Below are 21,466 nucleotides of genomic sequence, written 5' to 3'. Positions count from 1 at the left end.
CATTTATTGAACTACTCTAGGAGTGAAAGGACTAGCTTATGAACCAAGACAATGAAGTGAGGATAGCGTGAATGGGATAGATTCAAGACAGATCCGTACAGTAAAACAGACCCACTTGGTGAATAGTTACAATAGGAAATGAGGGAGCAGAAGATTTGAAAGTCAGCTGAGTCCCTTGCTTGAGGATCCGAAGTGGAAACATGGGCGGCAACAGGTGCCTATGGAGAAAGGACCTTGACAAATTGTGAGCTCGTAGTGTGTGCTAGAATGTTCTGGGCACTTTCCATGACTGTTGGGGTTTAGGGGGCCAAAAAATGAATATTCTCATTTCTCTCCCAAATTTGGAAACCACTGAAGAATAGTTCACAGGAGCTAATCACAAGCAGATCAAAATCTCTGGCCAGGTGGTCTTGCCCATATTTTTCACCCGAATCAAACAGATTTACCCACCTGTGAAAGTGGACAGTTGCAGGCATTTATCACAGGACTAGGAACAGATCAAGAATGAACCTTTTCAAATGCAAACAGTTCTAAAAGAGAAAGAAGTCACTGACCTGAGCAGGCTCAAGTACTTCTGAATTCACAGGAGTGGTTCTCCTCTTCCATGGAGAAATGGTGAAGGGGGAGAGATGGAGGAAGTGGTCCTTGTTTTTTTTCCCCTCAAGGAAGAGGCACTGGAATTACATCTATGGAAATAAGAGCAGAAGGAAATCAACATTTGCCCTAGTCCTGATAGTACTCGTTTCAACACTTGCAACCATTCTGTGAGATAGGTATTTTTATCTTCCATTCTCTAAACCACAAAACTGAAGCCCAGAGAGGTTAAACAACTTGTCAAGTTCACACTGCTATTGAATGTTGGGGGCAAGATTTGTATCTAGGTTTTCTTGAATTGAAATACGTTATCTTCTGCTATTGTTACACCACATGGCTTTAGGGGCTGAGTTAGGAAATGTGGTTTTTTTTTTTTCTTTTTCTTTTTTTTTTTTCTGCACCCGTGGCATATAGAAGTTCCCAGGGCAGAATCCGAGCCACAGATGCAACCTAAGACACAGCTGTAGTAATGCCAGATCCTTAACCCACTGCACCACAGTGGGAACTCCAGAAACTGTTGAATTTTAGGTGTTGACAAGGACATCCAAGTGGAAAGGTACAGTGGAAAGACATGTCTGGTGCCCAGAAGGGATCCTGGGCAGGAGTTATACATTTAGGAGACAGAGGAACATACACAGAGGTTGAGACTTCTAAGTTAAAATTCCGTCAAGAGTAATATTCGACAAGGAAGAATATGTGAAGGAGAGCATCATGGAAAAGAGAATGTTTGGAATCATCTACAAAATTAGGAGTTGGTTGCTTTATATATATATATATAAACATAAATATATATATATAAACATAAATATATATATATATATATATATATATATATATATATATTAGGGGTTACACACACACACACAAATTTTACTTGAAAGTTTTTCCTTGAAATCTATGATCTGTTTTCAAAGATAGGCGTAATTATGAAAGGAATAATCTATTAGCCTTCCAGAATTCTATTCTGTAATGGCCATGCCTTCTTTGCTTTACAGGAGTATTGACTTTGAGTTTGGATTGACAAACTCGGAAGACACCATTGGTTCCACCTAGCACTTGAAGAAAGGCTACAGGACGCAATAACAGAACAAATGGACCCACAGAGGAAGGGTCCCCATGACTCCCAGGCACCCTTTCTGAGGCCCCTCTCACTCCGCACCTGGAATGCAATCCAGAGTGAGTAGATGTAGACAACCTCAGTGCAGGAAGCCTCTGGGGTTTTTATTTTATTTTAGGCTTTCATGACTAGCTAGTCACCTCAGTGCCCTCAGAATTATAATTCTAACTTTTATTCTTTAGTGCAGATGATTTTCACAATAAAAGTTATTCATTGTTTAATGAACAACCTTGATAATAAGGTAGAGGTTCTTGGCCCAGAACCTAGTCCTTGGCTGGATTCTCCTCTACCTTGGATCTTCCATAAACATATTCCTAAAATTTCTTCCATTAGTGTTGCAGGAGAATTTGCAGGATCATTTTCCCAGTTACCTCTGAAGCTAGAGGAAAGGCCCCCGAACACTTTTATTCCAGGAGTGAAGAGATGAAAATCAGGGGAAATCTATAAATATCATACCAACGTTGTAACCTAGTTATCAGATCATTGTTAGTGCATTAGATGATTGGTAATCTAATTACAAGTGACCAAAATTTAAAACAAACAAAACTGGGAATAAAACCCTACAAGCTGATTTAACTGAAAAATAGAAATAATTGATTAAAAATCTAAAAACAGGAGTTCCTGTTGTGGCTCAGTGGGTTACAAACTCAACCAGTATCCATGTGGATATGGGTTTGATCCCTGGCCTCGTTCAGTGGGTTAAGGATCTCACATTGCTGTGGCTGTGGTGTAGGCCAGCAGCTCCAGCTCCTATTCGACCCCTAGCCTGGGAACTTCTATATGCTGCAGGTGTAGCCCTAAAAAGTAAAAAAATAAAATAAAATAAAACCTAAAAACAGGGTACAGCTTCTACCTCAGGTTCATATAGGGTCTCAGGATCACAAATGATACATTGGTACTTTCTCTCTCTCCACTTCTCTTCTTTCTGATTTACTGGCCTCACAATTAGGCCTAGCATGGTAGTCCCTGTAAACTCATGTTCAGTTTCAATTTTCAAATCCAGTGGAAAAGAGATAAATTTTCTTTCCCCAAATTCTCATTCTGCCTCATTGGCCCTGATGGGTTGTGGAATGGAAATGTGGCCCAGTCACTGTGGTTCAAGGGAATTTGATGCTCTCTTTGGTCTTGCTTGTAGCTGAAGGTGGAGGCCCACCCAGAACACCAGGACTAGGTATTGGAAACAGGGTGCTCAGGGGAATTTGAGCTAGTGTATTAGAGTAAATGGTGATAGATGCTGAATCAATGGAAAAGAAAAAAAAAAAAGCCATCTATGTTTAGGAGTCTCTCTCTTTCAGTTTATAGGAACCCAGCTCAAAATAACTTAAGGATAAAGGAATCTTCATGGGTTCACTTCCATGGGAAGTCTTGAGATACAGCTGACTTAGTTCACGACAGTGGCCAGGTGATCAAATGATGTTTGCATGGCTCTTTCACCTGCATTCTCACCCTTCTTTTTGGTGTAAATTCAGTATTTAGGCCTCTGCCCAAGGAAGGCAAAATGGCAACTAGAAACCTCATACTTGCTACGTAGCTGGAAATATCTGACCACTTCAGCATTTCCAGTGGCTGAAGCTCATCTTTACCATTAGCTCCAGAGCCCCTGGAGAAGATGCTGCCCTGCTTGGGTCAAGTTTCTATCCCTCCACTCATCACCAGGCCGTGGGATGCCTGGCTACTGTGGCAAGGTTTGGATGCATCGCTGACCAAGCGAGGGCAGGACACAGGGATTAACGACCCCAAGTGGGACCAGGAACCACGGTCTCCTGGTCTCCATTCAAAGCAGCAGACAAACCACAGCTACCGCTATCTACGACTGGATGCCCACTAGGACTTGAAAGAGGCCTCTCAAGGATTTAACGCTGTGTTTATGTTAACATGGCCCCTGCACTTTGTCACTCCTCTGAAAGCAAATCACCAAGTGCAAAATGTTTTAACTATGACAGAGAAAGATCCCATAGGAGTTCCCCTTTATCAGAATATAAGACTCATATCTATTCACTGGAAATTCATATTCTTGTAACCAGATTTGGAAGAAGTTTGGGAAGAATCACGTGATTCCTGGTAGCAGAGCTGCCGTTTTCCTCTGCAAATGCTACACTCATCAGATCAGAGGGAATAAAGCTCCTGAAATGACCCAGCTGAGGGCGACTGATGGGGTTTTGTTAGTTATTGGTTATTGCTGCTATTTCTGAAGTGTCAGAATAACAGTAAAGAGCCCTCCTTTGCACTTTGACATAACGCTGGCCACGTCCTTTTTTTTTTTTTTTTTTTTTTTTGTCTTTTTGCTATTTCTTTGGGCCGCTCCCACAGCATATGGAGGTTCCCAGGCTAGGGGTCGAATCGGAGTTGTAGCCGCCGGCCTACGCCAGAGCCACAGCAACGTGGGATCCGAGCCTCGTCTGCAATCTACACCACAGCTCACGGCAATGCCGGATCATTAACCCACTGAGCAAGGGCAGGGACCGAACCCGCAACCTCATGGTTCCTAGTCGGATTCCTTAACCACTGCGCCACAACGGGAACTCCGGGTTTTTTTTTTTTAATTGCCATACCTGTGGCACATGGAGGTTCCCAGTCTAGGGGTTGAATCGGAGCTGTAGCCACCAGCCTATACCACAGCCACAGCCACACAGGATCCGAGCTGTGTCTGCGACCTACACCATAGCTCAGGGCAACGCCGGATCATTAACCCACTGAGCAACGGCCGGGACCGAACCCGCAACCTCACGGTTCCTAGTTGGGTTCGTTAACCACTGCGCCACGACGGGAACTCCTGGCCACGTTCTTATTTGGCTATAATTCTTTTACAGGCAAGCCCTTCGGAGATCGCCTTTCAGGAGGGGAGAGTCTAAATTCACACAACTTTCTGATCAGGCCAGGAAGCGAGCAGGATGTCTTCAGTGATGATTCACTTTGTGTGTTCACTACCTATCACTCATTTCTCTACACGTGAGCCCAGCTTTCCTCACCTTCACCACTAGGAATGCGTCCCCCCAAGCTGATTAACTCACACCAAGGGTTTAAATGGAATGGAATAAAGATGGCTTATTTAAATCACACGCATTTTGAGGATCATTAGGGCTCTGTGTCCTATGAATGAGGACGATTACAATGCGGCAGAGTTTTGTGTATTCCTAATGTGCTTTTAGTTTACACCACAATGTCGTCTTTAACACAGCATCAGGCTGTGTGCTGTGACGGCTATTCATAATGACACACACTTGGTAATACGCATGATGATACAGAATAACTTTAAGTGTCTTTACATTATTCTTAATATAATAATGGTTCCTAGGGCTGCTTGCAGCTGTGAGTGCATATTAACAGGGGTAGCCCACTGTGAATTATGAGTCTATAACACAAAAATTTCAGAAAAAAGTACTTACTGTGTATGTAAAATAGCTGCCTTTTAAAGCTTGGAACTTGGTCTGGTTAAAATTGCTCCTAGCAATATTTTTAAAAGAAAATCTTCCAGAGGTAATAAGTGAACTGAATGGATTTATGAATGATTGCCGTAAAGTCGTCTTAAGGTAATAACTCACAAAACTGCAAAAGGCATAGAAAATTGTCTTTTTATGCATGTGTAATATGAAATCGATTCAAATGAATTTCAGTAACAAATGCTCTTGATGTTTTTGCCATCTTAATGGATCTCGCTATATCTTTTATTCTTGTTGATCGAGTGATATCGAGACACAAAAGATCTATTTCTCTGCTAATTTGAATGGAATCGCTATAAATGTAGGCAATTTTAAGAATTCATTTTTTAAATTGCCATTTTTGACCTTATTTTGGTAATATCCAGACCTACATCCACTCTTCCGTAAAAATCTAAAATTTCCTATCATCACAACAGACCCGTCCAAACACGTGAACTTCACCCCTGAAACTCTCTGCGACCCGTCCCCCACACTCTTCCCCGTCTCGTCTTTCTTTACATCCCACGCCCTCAGAAGGGGGGACAGCAGCACTTTGCAAACATTCATTACCTCTTCGCTCTGCACACGTGCTTCCCTCACCCTGAAATATGTGCCTTGTCCCTGCGGACACTTTTCAGTTTCAAGGCAGAGTCCTTGACACTCTTAAGGTATCACATCCCCTCGCCCACCCCACCCCAATCACACACTTAGCCACCCCCTTTCCAACGCTGTTGCTGGACGGTGTGGACTGCCCTTCATGGGTACACGTCCTGGGCAGTGAGGTAGTAAAGTTATCAAAAAACTACTGATTCCATGGCATTGACATAAGCCTGAAATATGTGCAATTCGCAGCATCTAGAACAGAGTATGTACAGTATGTGTTAGCTATTCTTATGCTTACTGAGCTGAATTTTAATTATTTTTAATTATGAACACCTCTGACTATTCACCCCCTGAGGGCAGAGACCATATCTTATACACAGGACCAAGCATAATTTAAGTGAAAAAAAAGGGACTACTGAATGCATGTTGCAAACATGGATTGACTTTCACTAAAGCACTTCATAAACTGTAGAATTATTTCACACATGAATTATTGTTATGGTATTTCCTTGATTCTAAGATTCACCTTTTCACACAACTGAACTCCTCTGAAATTGGAACGGGTTGTCACAGCTTGATTGGCAACATTCATTTTTTTCTTAATGGAACATAAAATAATGAGGTGTCTTACCTTTGATGGTGTCTTAAATGCAAAGAGATATTATGTTACTCCTCCCAACTAGAGTTAATAAAATCAACCAAAAATATCTGGTAAGTGTCTGCATTGGTCAGGGTCGAGTGCCGTAATAAATAACCCCAAATCTCAGTGGCCTATCAAAGACTTAGTCTTCACTCGTGTTCCAGTCTAACAGGGGTCAGAGAGAGATGAGGGAATTCTGTGGTCTACACCTTGCCTCGGGGGCTATGCTTGTTTCATCTGGTGTCTGCCACACTCATGGTAGCATCTTCTCATGGGCTATCTGAATGAAAGGAAGAGAGAACACAGAGGACCCTGCTGGGGGTTTAGGAACCAGCCTAGATGTGGCCAATATCACTTGCATTCCCACATACCAGCAAAACTCAGTCACATGTCTCCCTGTCTACCTGCAAGGTAGACCAGATATGTGGCCGAGATGTGTGCCGGGAGGGAGAGGAAATGGGGTTTGGGAAGCTTACAGAAATCTCTGCCTCACGCAGCCTTAGACATGTGGCAATGTTTTTTTTCCGCTTCTATTGCAAAGAGCTTAGAATTCAATCTCTATTGAGTCAAATATTTGTTGAATATCTGCTATAAGCCATGCTGTATGCTAAGTGACTTGAGGCTACAGAAACAATGGGATTTGGATCCTTCTGTTGAGGATTTATTTCTGAGAGGGATGAAACAGGCACATAAATAGCTGTAAGACAGAAAGTGAGAAGTCCTACAAAACGGGAGATTGCATCGCGCTGGTGGAGTCAAGGAAGGATTTTAGAAGAGAGATGAGTAGACATAGACTAAAACGAAGAAGATGTTGAACCAGGATATGAACTGAGAGAACGCTAGGAAGAGGGACAGGCTGGAACTCAAACTGTGGAAGGAGGAGAAGGTACAGGCTTGTTCTGAGTGTGTCTATTAGCGTAACTGGTGCCATCTTGGGCCTGTATAGTTTCCTCCTGTTCTTCTGCTGACCCTACCTAGGACTGTGCTATGCAGTGAGTCACTTCTCTGTCGTCAAGGGCTTTGTAGTTAATGTTGTTTAATAATCATTAGGACCAGGTAGCTTCTATGCTCTGTTAGTCCCCAAACAATGATGAAAATCTTTCCGGACATAGTCCCAGGGCCCGTAAGACTAATTACTCCCTGATAAGTCTTGTCTTAGGAATGCATGCCCTGTTTCCAAGCACCTACCCCCATGCACTAGCTTAACTAAGAAATTACCCCCCTTGCCAGTGTGGAGTGCAGCTGTGAATGCCTCTGGATTGTCATCCGTCCGATCCTACCCTGTAATAAACTGACGCAGTGATTATATGGAGCATCTGCCTCGTTTTTCAGTCTCGATGCCTTCCCAGTTCGGTGGATGCTTTTCCTTCCCTGTGTCCTTCAGTGGCCTGCAGCAAACATACAGTCTCAAGGAGCAGAAGAAAAATCTTAGTGACTAGAAGCAGCCTAGACAGAGGGATTTTAGCCACATTTTGAGGGGCCTAGGATTTCTCTAGGAAAATCTTACAGGGGAGAGAGCCCGCGAAGAAGTGCACAGAGGCAAGGTCTCCGTGCCACTGGCTCTGTCGCCATCACTCCAGCAGCTGCGTGATGTCCCCCTTTTGTCCCCCTCCCCCTCCAGCTGCATAAGATGCAAGATGCTGGAGGCCACGTTCCACGGGTGAGGCCTGTAAGAGCACGCGTGGTGCTTTTCTGCCTGGACACACGGCCTCAGTGCACACAGTTTCTTTCCTGAAACCCTGTCACCCTGCCACCAAGGGCACTGTAGCAGACGCTTTTTGTGTCCAGGGTCACGTCTTCTCGTGTTACCTCCGGTTTGATTTCAGCCACAGCTGTGATGGGCAGGTGCACAGGAGCTCCGACTTCCCTTGCTGGCTTCTCCCCTTCCATCTCAATGGCACTCTAAGGAGCTTGTCGGCCTTGAGGTGGGGGGTCATCAACACCGCCCTCACCCACTGAGGGAGGGTGTCCCGTGGATAAATACTCCCGTTTATTTCAATCCAGATGTTTAAAAACTCTTTGAGAGAAATCATTATTTTTCCTTGTTGATTGCCGACCAACGAAGAGAGCTACGGAAAGGGTCCCAGGAACAAAAACAGCCGGGATCGTGGGTTAAAAATTTGCTGTCATAGAATTTGTGTCTTTTTGGAGTTTAAGAAAGGTCACATATCTTCCAGGGAGTGTCACATTTGGTTTTTCATTAGGTTACTGTTCTTCGCCTTAATAAATGCTGGCTCTGTAAGCCTCCTTTAAAATATAAAAGATATCCCCTCTTTGTCTAACAGCTATAAAAGCTTATCAGCACCTTAGTCACCTTTACAGGTTTATTTCTATTTAAATCACTTAATCTGATTTACATTAGTCTTTCTAAAAGAAGCAATATTTTCTTGCTATAGACACGCTTTGAAATTGATATGGTTTAAATCTTCCCACACAGGCATCTCTGAGCAGTGACTTACTGCTTTCTGTAGTTGCCAACGGACTGAAGAGATACCAATAACAACAAAAGAAAACACGGGCTTTCCTGCCTCTAAGTCACCTTAAAATCCTATTACTCTGAGTGGCTAAAATACAAACATATGAAAGGAATACCATGTAGGCTCTTAGGATAAAAGTCAACTGCAGAAAAAAAAAAAAAAAATTCCTTAGCTGTCTACCCCTCAACAGTGACTTCTACTTAGAAGTGTCCTCATAGCTTTTGTGCTTCTTGGTGGAATTCAGTTCAGCACATCTTTACATTTCTAGAATTCTTTCAAATATCACATTTCGATGGGATGACACAAATGACAACAAGAATGGCAAGAACTGAAATGGTACCTATGGAATGTTTACTGTCTACTATAAGTATGAGATACACTTTACACGCAATTCACTTATTCCTCAAATCGACCCAATGAGATTAGTATTATCTCAGTCTTAACCATGTGAAATTAAGACTCGGAGAGGTTAGGAATTCATCCTCGAAGTTACACACGAGTGAATGCAGAGCCATTCACGACAGATATGTTTGGCTGAGATCATAATTGACCCACATGGTTGAAATGAAGCCAGGCTCCTTTCTTCCCCTTCCTTAGTTCTCCCTTCCTCCTCTCTATTCATCCATATTTCTCCACATATTCTTCATCCAGACACATGCTGAATACCTTTTCTGCACTAGATTCCTGCTTGCAGGCTGTCATAGACTCCTAACATGCAACCTCTGGATAGAGCCATTGAGGTACAATGAACCGAGAGGGTTCTCTAAGTAGTTCAGCTCTCCTCCAGTTACAAGGGTGGTGGGAGGAGAGGGAGCTACCACATTCCAAATAGTTTTAGTCCCACTCAAAAACTTGCTATGATCAGAACTAAGGTTCTTTCGAAGAAGCCCATTCTTCCAATCTCAGCTTTAACCCAATCCCCCTCCTTTTTTTAAAGTGTTTGCTGTAACTAGATGTTGTCACCCGTTCTCCACTAGAACAGCCTGCAGAGAGAAAGCCAACCTTTCTCCAAAGGATGCGTAGCTGGGCAGCCTCGTCTCCTGCCCCACTGGTCACAATAGACAGGAAAGGTTGTATCCTCTTGCTTTGAGCAGTTTCCACATCCAGACTGTCTGTTAGGATCTCTTTGGTCACATTGAGAACTGATGTTTAAAAATTCTGATCTTCCAGGTTTTCCAGATCAGTTGGAAGGAAATTTCTCCCTCCCTTCTCCTTTTTCAGTTTATCATCAAAACCCAACATACATTTCTGCTCCAATTCATTGCCTGTTCATTTGACTCACTGTTTCTTTTAGGGATTTTTCACATCTAAAGGATCCTTTGTCAGCTGCTCTCAGAGCCTGTACTCCAGCACCAACTCTATTGAAGGTAACTCTACATATTCTGATTTATCCAAATTCAATCAGCGAGAGTTAATGCATTCCTAGGGACAGGAGATCAATCATGTTCTATTTATATTTAATTAACTTCATATTGCCTCACTTGTCTTTTATAACTACTTAAAAGCATATAAGAAAAGTATATTTGTGATACTTTTTTTTTTGTCTTTTTAGGGCCACACCTGAGGCATACAGAGGTTCCCAGGCTAGGGGTCTAATTGGAGCTGTAGCCGCTGGCCTATGCCACAGCCACAGCCATGCCAGATTCCAGCTGCGTCTGCAACCTACACCACAGCTCATGGCAACACCGGGTCCTTAACCCACTGATCAAGGCCAGGGATCAAACCTGCAACCTCATGGTTCCTAGTCGGATTCGTTAACCACTGAGCCACAATGGGAACTCCCTGTGATACATTCTTACCTTAAAAAACTTAAAAATAAATTTTACTTTACCAAATTCATAACAATCTTAGTTTTCTCAGGACTTTTAAAACCTACACACTGATATTTTTCTTAGCAAAACAACCCTCCTGACAGATTTTGTGCCTCACAAATTGCCTTATTTCCTAAAAGGTAGAATTGATTCCATACACTTATTTTGGGCCCCAGTGAAACTTCATTTTGATAATATATTGAATGTGCTTGTTTATCTCTTTGCCTCTCTTTCTGGCCCACGTGCTCTTTTGTCTCCCCGTGCCTAGCCCCATGCCTGGTACACGCAGTATGTGCTGTAAGAATGTATTGTTTTGTTTTAAAGACTGGGTGAATGAGCGAATTGGTGCTGTGAAACTAGAAAAATACAGGATGTACAAGATATATCAGAGGGAGAGGGAGCAAAGGGAGACGGCAGATGAAAGAGGTTGTGGCCCCTTCTAATTAAATGGGGGGTAAAATGAAATGATGACATAATGTATACAACGGGGCACTAAGATTTTGGCACAGAGGGAAAGAGAGGCTAGACTGGAGGAGGAGTTTGACAGGGAAGTGGGTGTGGACACGTACAGAGGGATGACCGAAGACCAGGATTAGGGCTGGGGAGACCTATATTTCGCAGTATTAACACTGCGGGCGTGGGTTCTTTTATGAAAGACTCTCAGACCTTCCTTTGGTGGCCAGACCAGTTACTAGTTTTTTTTCCCCCTCAACAAAGCAGGAAGACTATCTAGGGCAGGGGTCAGCAAGCTTTTTCTGGAAAGGGCCACAGAGTAATTATTTTCAGCTTTGCAGGCCATAGAGTCTCTAGAAAATTCTCAGCTCTGCTGCTGTGAAAATGGCCATAGACTATACGCAAGTGCTCCAATTACATTTTATCTATGAAATCAGGCATTGGGCTGGGTTTGGCCTGCAGGTATAATTTTCTAACTCCTAGTTTAGGAGACACAGATCACAGTCTATGCCTTCTGCTCCTCTATTTTTTTTTTTAAGGGCTGCACTGCACCTTCGGCATAGGGAGGTTCCCAGGCTGGGGGTCAAAACAGAGCTGTAGCTGCCTTGCTCCGCAGGATCCAAGCCGCATCTCTGACCTGCACCACAGGTCATGGCAATGCCAGATCCTTAACCCACTGAGCAAGGCTTCAGAAATCGAACCTGCGTCCTCTTGGATGCTAATCAGATTCGTTAACCACTGAGCCATGATGGGAACTGCTGGTCCTCTCTCTATTGCGTTTTCATGGCTTGTCCAATACATTGGTCTAAGGTGACATTTAGGCCTTTCTGCTCAGAATGAACAAACTACACCTTCATTTGCTTACTAAAACTCCTTGGCAGAAAACAAAATCTTTTGATTTCCTATTAGCTACAAATCATTTACTATTCAAAGAGGTTAATACAATGAACCTCACTCACGAAAATATGCCCTATCAGTATGCTGAGAAGTTCAAAGTACCAATTTTAAATCCTTTCTCATTTTCCAAAGGGCAAGAGACAAAAAGGAGATGGTTGCTTGGGGCATCGGAGCTGGGGGAAGTAGCAGACGTGAGGTGGTGGGTGAAGAAAGCGGCGGAACAGGCTGGTTGGAGAAGAAAGTCAGCTTTGCCATCCTCATCCTTTGACTTACGGTTGGTCCAGTGAGCTCAACGTCGTCATAAACAAATTGCTGCTGAGGGGGAGGCATTGTTATTAGCAATGATGACTTAACGCTCCATGGCTTTGACTTTGCAAGGTTTCAAAAAAACAATTGTTTAAACATGATTAAACACATTAAAAAAGGAATGTATTCTCAGTGGATGCTAATCGTGGTGCCACTTCATTCCTTGGGATAAAAATGCAGATTTCTAGAGAGGTATTAGTCTGATCAACATGGGCTTATAAGTTTTATTACATGAACTGTCTCCTCTCAACTATAAACATATGGCAATAATATCTATAAATATTTATAGAGCCATTGTTACTCTGGAAAAAAAGATAAACATCTACTGCAGACCAAAAAATTAAAAAGAAAAAAATGGCAATGAGGGAGAGTGAAACTAGAGATCTATTACATTGTAGGATGAAGACACAAAGTGGCAGCTGAGAGCTCAGTCTCTGTGGGGAGGCAGGATTTAAACGTTCCATGCTTCATTCAGGAGCTGAAGTAAGAAAACAAGCCACCCAAATCACACTCGGGGACTATAGCCTACAGTTTATGACTTGGTAGCATGGCAGGAGTAAGCTGAGACAGTTGTGTATCACTCAAGTCATATCAATTTGGATATTTGATCAGTTGTAACTCCAAGGATTGTCATTCTGAGCTGCTAATACAAGACCTGTTTCTGACTCTGGACTTAAGTAACCTAAATACAGGCAATTATAAAAAAAAAAAAAAAATTAGACATGGAACAAGTGAAGAAAGAGGAAGACAAAGGGAAAAATGAGAAGATAAAATGCAAGAATATTACTAGTTTTATCTTGCAACTAAAACTCACAAATGAAAACTCATAAACAGTCAATGAATTAATAAATGATAAAATTTATTACCAAGATTATAATATTTCAAACTGGGTCAAAATCCTCAAAGATATAAAGGAAAAATATATGCATAGACAAAGAGCGAGATGAACAAAAATAAATGACTGTGACTCAAGGACAGGAAATTTTTTTTAATATAGAGATTTAGGAAATGAAAATCACTGAAAGAAATTCAGTAGATTCCACACAGCCAAGAAAGAATTAGTGAACTAGAGGAAATACTTGAAAGCTTAACTTAGAATTTAAGAGATTGGAAATGGAAAAGCAACGTTAAGAGGCACAGAGGGTAGAATGAGAAGCCCAACATATAATAGGATTTGGAAAAAAAAAAAAAAAAACACTAGGGGAGAGGTGATATTCTAAGAGGTAATGAATTACTTGATGTTTTTCTAAATTGAAGATAAAAATTTATCATCAGAAAAGCCCTATAAACTGAAATAGAAAAAAATAAAAATCCACGGATAGACCCAGAATGATAAAAATGCAGATAAAGAAATAGGAATTCTTAAATGCTAACATAGGGGAAAAAAAGACATCCCCTACAAAATAGTGGAAATTTAAGTGGAGAGCACACTTCTCAGAAATAAAAATAGATGTCATTAGTTGAGAGAAAGTAACCTTCAGCATCAAACTCTAAACAATCATTCATAGTAAAGGCAAAAAACACAAATTTCAGGTATTAGGACTAAATGAATTTGTTCTCCATATGTAATAACTAAATGAAGAACTCTTGAACTAGCAAAATAGTAAATCTCAGGGAAGATGTTGAAATACAGTCTATTGACTCTAAAACTAATTTCAATAGTCACTGATTATCTTAAAACTAATGGAAATTATAATACCCTGGAAAAAGGGAGAGGTAGCATTTGGAGGATAAAAACATCCTGTGATATTTTAAGAATAAGAGAGATAGTGAAAAACTTTAGGCTTTGTTGGAAAAATATGAAATTAAGTAGGGATTGTTAAAAATTTTAATATCGACACTAAAATAATAGAAATACAAGCTATAACTCTAAACTAGCAGAGAAAAGATGAAGTGAGAGCAAATAAATGTTATCCAGACAACAGACTGGAAAGGAGTAAAAGAAAAATATGGAAAAAAAAAACCACAAAAGAATGTAACAGAAATTGAGTCTTAAAAAAACAGTGATCACAATAAATGTAAATGGATTAAATGTAAATGGATTAAATATACAAGTTTTTTTAAAAAAGGTGATCCAATTGCATATTAAATATGTGTTCAAAAATCTAGCGTTACCAAAGTATCATTAGAGAGGGTGGTTTGGAGCAAGGCCAAGCAAAGCAGGTATGAAATTTTTAATGTCAATTTGTTATTTAGGACTTAGATGATTTTCATATGACTAGGGTACACAGGAAACCAGAAATAAAAGCAGTTGATAAAACACTGAATTTGTTGGCATATTACTAAGCAACTCTGCTTTTCAGAGGATTTGTAATGAGACACACTTCAGCTTAAATCCTCATTGTGTCATTTCACTCTTTGGCCCGGAACAAGATACCTAAGGCTTCTGAGACTTCATCTGTAACATATTTTATAGAACAAACTTCACAAGGTTGTGGGTAGGATTAAACTGGTCTTAAAATGTTTATCGAGGTTCACTTTCTATTAGCACCCCTCTTTCTCTTTTTTATGTGTTCTATTTGGGAGAAAGATGAGGCTGGACATTTAGCTTGATTTGCTTCAATAAAGAAGTAAACGTAGAGGCAGCCAAGGATCATTAAATTTCAGGATACATATTTAGATGGTGTTTGCTTGGAAGCACTACAGAAAAGCCAAGACGATGTCGAAGCAAGGGGGCTTTCTAGTGTGCATGTTCTGTAAATTATAAATTGTGGATAGGACCTTAGTGGCTACTTAGTTTTTTTTCATTCACCAACAGAGGAGACAGAACACAGAAAGGATTAGTGTGAAGTTATATAGAACAATGATTCCCGTATTTTAATGTACACATGAGTACCTGTGGAGCTTGTTAAAATGCAGATTCTGATTCAATAAGTCTGGGTGGGACCTGAGATTTTGCATGTGATTTCAATGCTTATGCTCAGTGGATCACACTTAGAGTTGCAAGAATATAGGTGCAAATACACAAAAACAAATTTTATAAGCTGAATTTCCACTGAAAACACAATTTACTTCCTACCACATCATACTTTAGGTAACTTTCTAGGGAAACAAACAAGAGATTGTTTCTGGAATAAATTAAGGCACATGATACTTACTGGTTTTTTAGTACTTTATACAGCAGGAAGGAATAGAATTTATACTGATGTAATATTCTTGGTTTGGTATTAGAAGTCAGATGGCAAATCTTTATGAATACAAATTAAGATGCTCAAAAAAAACTTATAGTGAGGAGAGAATTCTAAATGCTGCCACCTCCAAGTTCCCCCTTGGTGCCAACCTTCCTGCCAAACTTCCAAGTTCATGTATTTCACTTGAAAAATAGGTGGATTTCAAAGCACCCTCCTCTTCCCATGACTCTCACTAGGGCTTCGTAACACATAAGGGAACCAAAACCCAAAACAAAACCCACCGAAACAAAATACATTCAGTTATTATAGATACTGATATTTCAGTCGATTTTATTTAGGCAACATTCTTTTCCCAGATACTTTTTGCCTCTGGGATTTGAATAAGGCTCTTATGCCCTTGGGCTCCATTTCCCTGTCTTTTCTCACACTAATTATTATTATTTTTTTAAAAAAAGAAACACTTACAATCATTCTTTAAGTGCTAAGTTCTTAGATTTATGGATTCAATAAAAAACAGTGCCTCTTCAATTTTTCAGGGCTTGTGTTGATTTATATGGGGTTTGCTGGCAAAAAATTAGATTAAAATTTTTTATTGAATTTTGTCTGAAATACTTAAAACTTGAAGGGAGACTTCAAGAGAGAAGATTCATTCTACCAGTTCTCTCATTGGATTTGGCTTTGGGAAAACAGAATGTAAGCACTGACTAGGCTACCGGTTTATCTCTGCCAGTCCACTCAGCCCATCAGGGAATGAGATTTCTTCTCCCATTTATAACCTCACCAGGGTTATGTATTCTGCTTGGTGATTCGAGGGGCCTCAGCCCAATTACCATCGATGTAGACAGGCCTTTGAATTTTCCAGGATCCCAGCAGCTGAGCAGAACTCTGACTTACTCATCAAGGAAAGAATTATTGGGAGGCTTCCTTCGTGCATTTGGAAGAACTTGTTTGTCAGAGCTCAAAAATTCAAATTTCTGGGTTGCAGCTCCCTGCAGCTCTAATCATAGACTTTCTCTCCCCGGTCATGGTTTTCTTCATCTGAGCTCCGTTTGGTCTCCAGAAGTCCAGTGGTGCTTCATACACCAAGATGAACATAGAATCAGGAGGACAATTAAATAGCTGAGAACAATGAACTCAGGGAATGCTGCCTTTCTTCTTTGTTGAAATCCAGGAATTCTTCTCGGCTTCGCTTTCAGGATGACCAAAACCCCTTGGTTCTTCGCCTCCAGTTTACAGACTACCAGCAAAGTGTGGAATTGGTTTCATTACCTTGTGAGATTGCTAGTGACAGCGACTCACGCAGGGATAGTTATTTGCTTCCTGTGATTTTCCTGCCACGCGGGTGGTTGGTTATATATATAAAAAAAATTTTTTTTTGAAAAGAAGTTATTTTCAGATATGTCCTGAAATAATATCACCTCTGTTGGGTTGCCTAAGGTAATAGGACACTGAAGGATGAGGGGTAGAGGCTTGGTCTTGCATTGGTGGCAGTAGAAACGTGCTGAAACACCAATGTGGATGTTAGCAGAGCTACAAACTGAATGTAATGCTATAACTGCTTATGGCTAAAAAATTAAATACTGCAATAACGTAATTATCCAGTTGGGTGAATTGGTAGACTGTGGTAGTTTTATTAATGTGATTTTGAGGAATATTAATAGGAAAGAAAGATCTATTGTGAACATTATTAGGCAGAAATTTTGCTATCTGTTTTTTGCTTTCACCACAGTGTTCCCCAACCCACCCCCATCCCAGGGGAAAACACCCCTGCTGTGTCTATTCTCTCGTCTAGAAGAGTGAAGACTAGGTTTCAGAGAAATTTACTTTTGACAGGTGAATTATACACAGTATTTTTGAGGTATAGATGTTAAGTAAACCTTAACAATTAAAACACTGCCAGAGCATTTGTATATTCATACTACTAATGAGTTCAACATATTAAAAAAAAAAAAACCCACTTTCACCCAACAAATGCAATGGTCTTTCATCATCACACAAGTTAAATGCCTCATTCCTAATTTCTGAACTTATTTATTAAAGGCATACTGAGCTCTGCTGTCCCTGGAAATTTGAGCCAGTCAATATGTTCTCCTTTCGAGCTGTGACTTCTCAGAACTTTACCAGGTTGGCACTGAGTAGTGAGCTCTTTAGATACTGTTCTGCTAAGCTCTCTCTCTCCACCTAGGTTGTGAGCCTTGGCAGCCACCCAGGGTTCTGCGTGAGGAGTTCGAGGCCATTAGGAGTCAGGGAACAGCTCTCGCCTTGGCACGGTCCTGGTTCTTCTGAGAGAGGATGGGACAATGACACTGGCTGCTGCCAACAGCCCATCTGCTCCTCTGGAGTTGTGGTTTTTCGAAGCTAATCTTTCAGTTCACTTTTATATGTAGGTTTTATTACCCTGTAAGACTAAAAATCTCAGAAGAGGTACAGATTTACTCAGAGAGGATATTACTGAGTTAATCTCATGGGATATCACAACATACATTTATTTTGCAGCCATTCTCAATTGGATATTTCATATTCATCAAGGAAGATACGATTTTACCACGGAACCAATTGGTGCTGCTGTCAGTTTTGCCTGTGTATGGTTCTATCATCTTTTTAATTCGATGGTAGGAGAATTTCTTCAGACTGATGTCAGAATAAGATATAGGAAAAGGTGACATGATCTATCGTCTTAATTTAGAACTTGTTTCTAATGATCAATATCTGCATCAAAGGTGTGTTTTTTATGCTTGCACTTTAAATATAGATCAAGCAGCACTTCTAACTCCTATCTTTTCCATTAAACATTTAATATATTTACACTTTTCATTTAAACCTTAAGGCAAGGAACCTATTAGTTTGTAAAAGAAAAGAGATAACTTGTTTTTGACCGAGTTTGAATGCTGCTGGGATGGGGCAGCCAACTAGAGCTAAATTTGGATGCCTCAGCGGATAGTAGGTGAATGATATGGTGCATATGTACATATGAAGTCATTGTTCGATGAGATTTCCAGACCACATCTCACGTACATGAGATAAATTATTTCACTTATAAGAACGTAAGGAAGGAAAGTGAGTTTTAGCACTCAGGGACAGTTTCAAAACCACATTGATGTTGGGGGACAAAGAAAAGCCACCCTACAGACTGAGTTAAGGTAGATATTTTGTGCTTACTTTGTCCTCATGAATTTAAACAAGGTTGCTCTGCACCATACACATAAAAAAAAAAAAAAAAAAAAGGCAGGGGGGAAAGACATCTCTATTAATTCTTCCATTGCTATTTTTATTTATTTATTTATTTATTTATTTGTCTTTTTGGCATTTCTTGGGTCGCTCCCGCGGCATATAGAGGTTCCCAGGCTAGGGGTCTAATCGGAGCCGTAGCCACTGGCCTACGCCACAGCCACAGTAACGCAGGATTCGTGCCGCGTCTGCAACCTACACCACAGCTCACGGCAACGCCGGATCGTTAACCCACTGAGCAAGGGCAGGGACCGAACCTGCAACCTCATGGTTCCTAGTTGGATTCGTTAACCACTGTGCGCCACGACGGGAACTCCTCCATTGCTATTTATTAAGCCCTTTCTATATCCCTGGCACTGTGCTAAGTGAAGGTGCTCCAGCTCCTTTTGATTACTGCCTTGTACCACCTATACCACCATCCCTACCTCCTCCATCGCTGCTGTTCTACAACCACCAGCTCCCAGACCCTGAAGAACAGCTCTCGAACTAATTCAGTTTTCCTTGTCTTGCCCATCTGTGAGATTTTGTTTGCACTAGTTCTCCACCTTCCTGCTCATCTTTTTGGTGAGCCATCCCTCTGGTCAGCCCAGAGAACAGGTGTTCCTTGCATAAATGGAGTGCCTATTCCTTTGGGGAGGAGGATTGTACACTTCTGGTGTGGTTGCTCTGCTGCCACAGGACATAATGGGATCTAGGACTCATTAGGATCCTCGTCCTATGAGCTAACAATGATTCCTTCTAGCCCACTCTCGTTCTGACAGTAAGCTTTTCTTCTGAAGCAAGTACTTTACACTGGTCGAATCACACGTTTGCTGTCACGAAACTGTCTAAATAAAAAGGACTAGAGTGGAAGACTTGCTTCCTCAAAGCATTTGGTAGGGGTTTCCTTGAGGCAACTTGCTTTTCAGTATTGCCAGTGAATATCTCTGCCTTGAACGCCTTGAGTAAATAAAACCAGGCACTAAGAAGGAGAAATTCCAAGATTTTTTTCTATATTCCTCAATTTCTTGACCGGTTAGTTGGCAGTACTCTCTAAAGTGCCAAAATGAACACTTTTTTCCCCTTTCTGGAAAGTAGCAAATATTTGAGGTTTCCTGAACATTCTTGCAGTTTTGACTAGATTAAAAACAAGATTATAAACTCAAGGTATTTTCAAAATTTCCCCCGACCTGTGAACATTGAAGAGAATTTTAAATCAGACCATAATTATGAACTGAACAGAATCTGAAATCAGACCATTAAACATCTCAAAATTTGTGTACGTGATGATAGTTTGAGATAAAAAGAATACATTTGAGAATTGATTTTTACTCTCTAGTAGGTTGAAGTTTTCTGTGTTGGGGAAATATCAATGAAAATGAAATTGTTTTCCAACCCAGAGACTTCTCCAAAGGTAATAGAAAGAAAACTTACCGAAATGCATTCAACCACAATGCGGCATGTATCACAGACAATCCGATCAGAGGTAAGGAGGGATCAGGATGGCAGAGTAGGAAGATGTGGAACTCACCCTCTCACCCCCAAATACATCAAAAATACATGTACATGTGGAATAATGTTCATGGAAAACCAACTGGAAACTGGCAGAAGAACTCCTATACAATTAAAGTTGCTAGATAGATTTCTGCGTAACTTGGCAGGACAGAAAAAAGGCATGGGGTTGGGACCTGCATCCCTAGGAGGGCTCTGAAAGGATGAGGAGGTCCACAGGTGGGCTTTCACCCTAGGGAGTCCGTGGGTTGAGCCAGAGACTGGGCATCCCAGTCCTGGGGTCCTACGTGGAGAAGACAAGCCCCCCCACCACCAGGTGCTGGAAGAACTGCTTGAATGGGCAGAAAAGGCTAGAGAACCTCAACCTCTCACAAAGAATGCACAGGTGCTGGTTTGCCAATGAACAGGGCAGAGAGAGCTCTGCACTGGCAGCTGCCCCCTCACTGTGCTCCCCTGTCTAAACGGGATGAACACTTTGGCCACACTCACGCTACACTAGAGATTAGTGTGGGATGAGGCCAGCTGGATCTGGGGAAAAGATTCCATCTAGGGACACAGGTGGCCTAGGGGCCTGGGGTGTGGTCTAGGTGAGGTCATAGCAGTTACTGTTAACATTAGCTCAATCAATGCCACAGAGGCAGCTCTGACTTCTGATGGCAGTGCGGCTGCTTTAATTCCTGCAGCTGCAAAGCCCTGATTCCCAACCCCAGTCTAGAGAATGACCTGGATCCGCCTACTCTGTGCCATAACCTTGTGTGAGGTCTGGGATGACCACAATGGGGGATGGGATTTGACCCTGGGCTGTGTCTGAGTAGAGCTGCAAATTCCTACACAGGAAACTCATGGTACTTCTGTGAATGCATGAGCCTCATTTACTTCAGTACTCCTATCCTTTGGGGCAAAGCATAAAATTTAGTGGCTGCTTTAGCTCAATCCTCAGGGCTTCTGCCCCAGCAACTGGGGAGAAGACCCCGCCCCTGACAGGGTGGTGACAGCCACCGAGCAGAGGGGATGTCCTGCTTCACACTGTGCAGGCTTTAGATCCTCCAACACCAACCCACTCCCTATCAAGGTGACAGTAACCAGCACACGATGAGGAAAGAGGTAGCTGGCATCCACTTCAAAACAAGCCCTCACACCAAAGACACTGGATACACACTGTCTACACAGGGACATTCTCACACGAGAACACCCCTTTGAGACCACAATGGACAAGGGTTTCTCCTAAATTCAGAGAGACAGAGGAAATTTAAGTAAAGTGAAAAGGCAAAGGAACTACTAATTAAAAGAGCAAGAGAA

This window comes from Sus scrofa, chromosome 4 (genome assembly GCF_000003025.6).
Source record: "Sus scrofa isolate TJ Tabasco breed Duroc chromosome 4, Sscrofa11.1, whole genome shotgun sequence".
NCBI lineage: Eukaryota > Metazoa > Chordata > Mammalia > Artiodactyla > Suidae > Sus > Sus scrofa.
Note: the sequence above shows the minus strand (reverse complement) of the source record.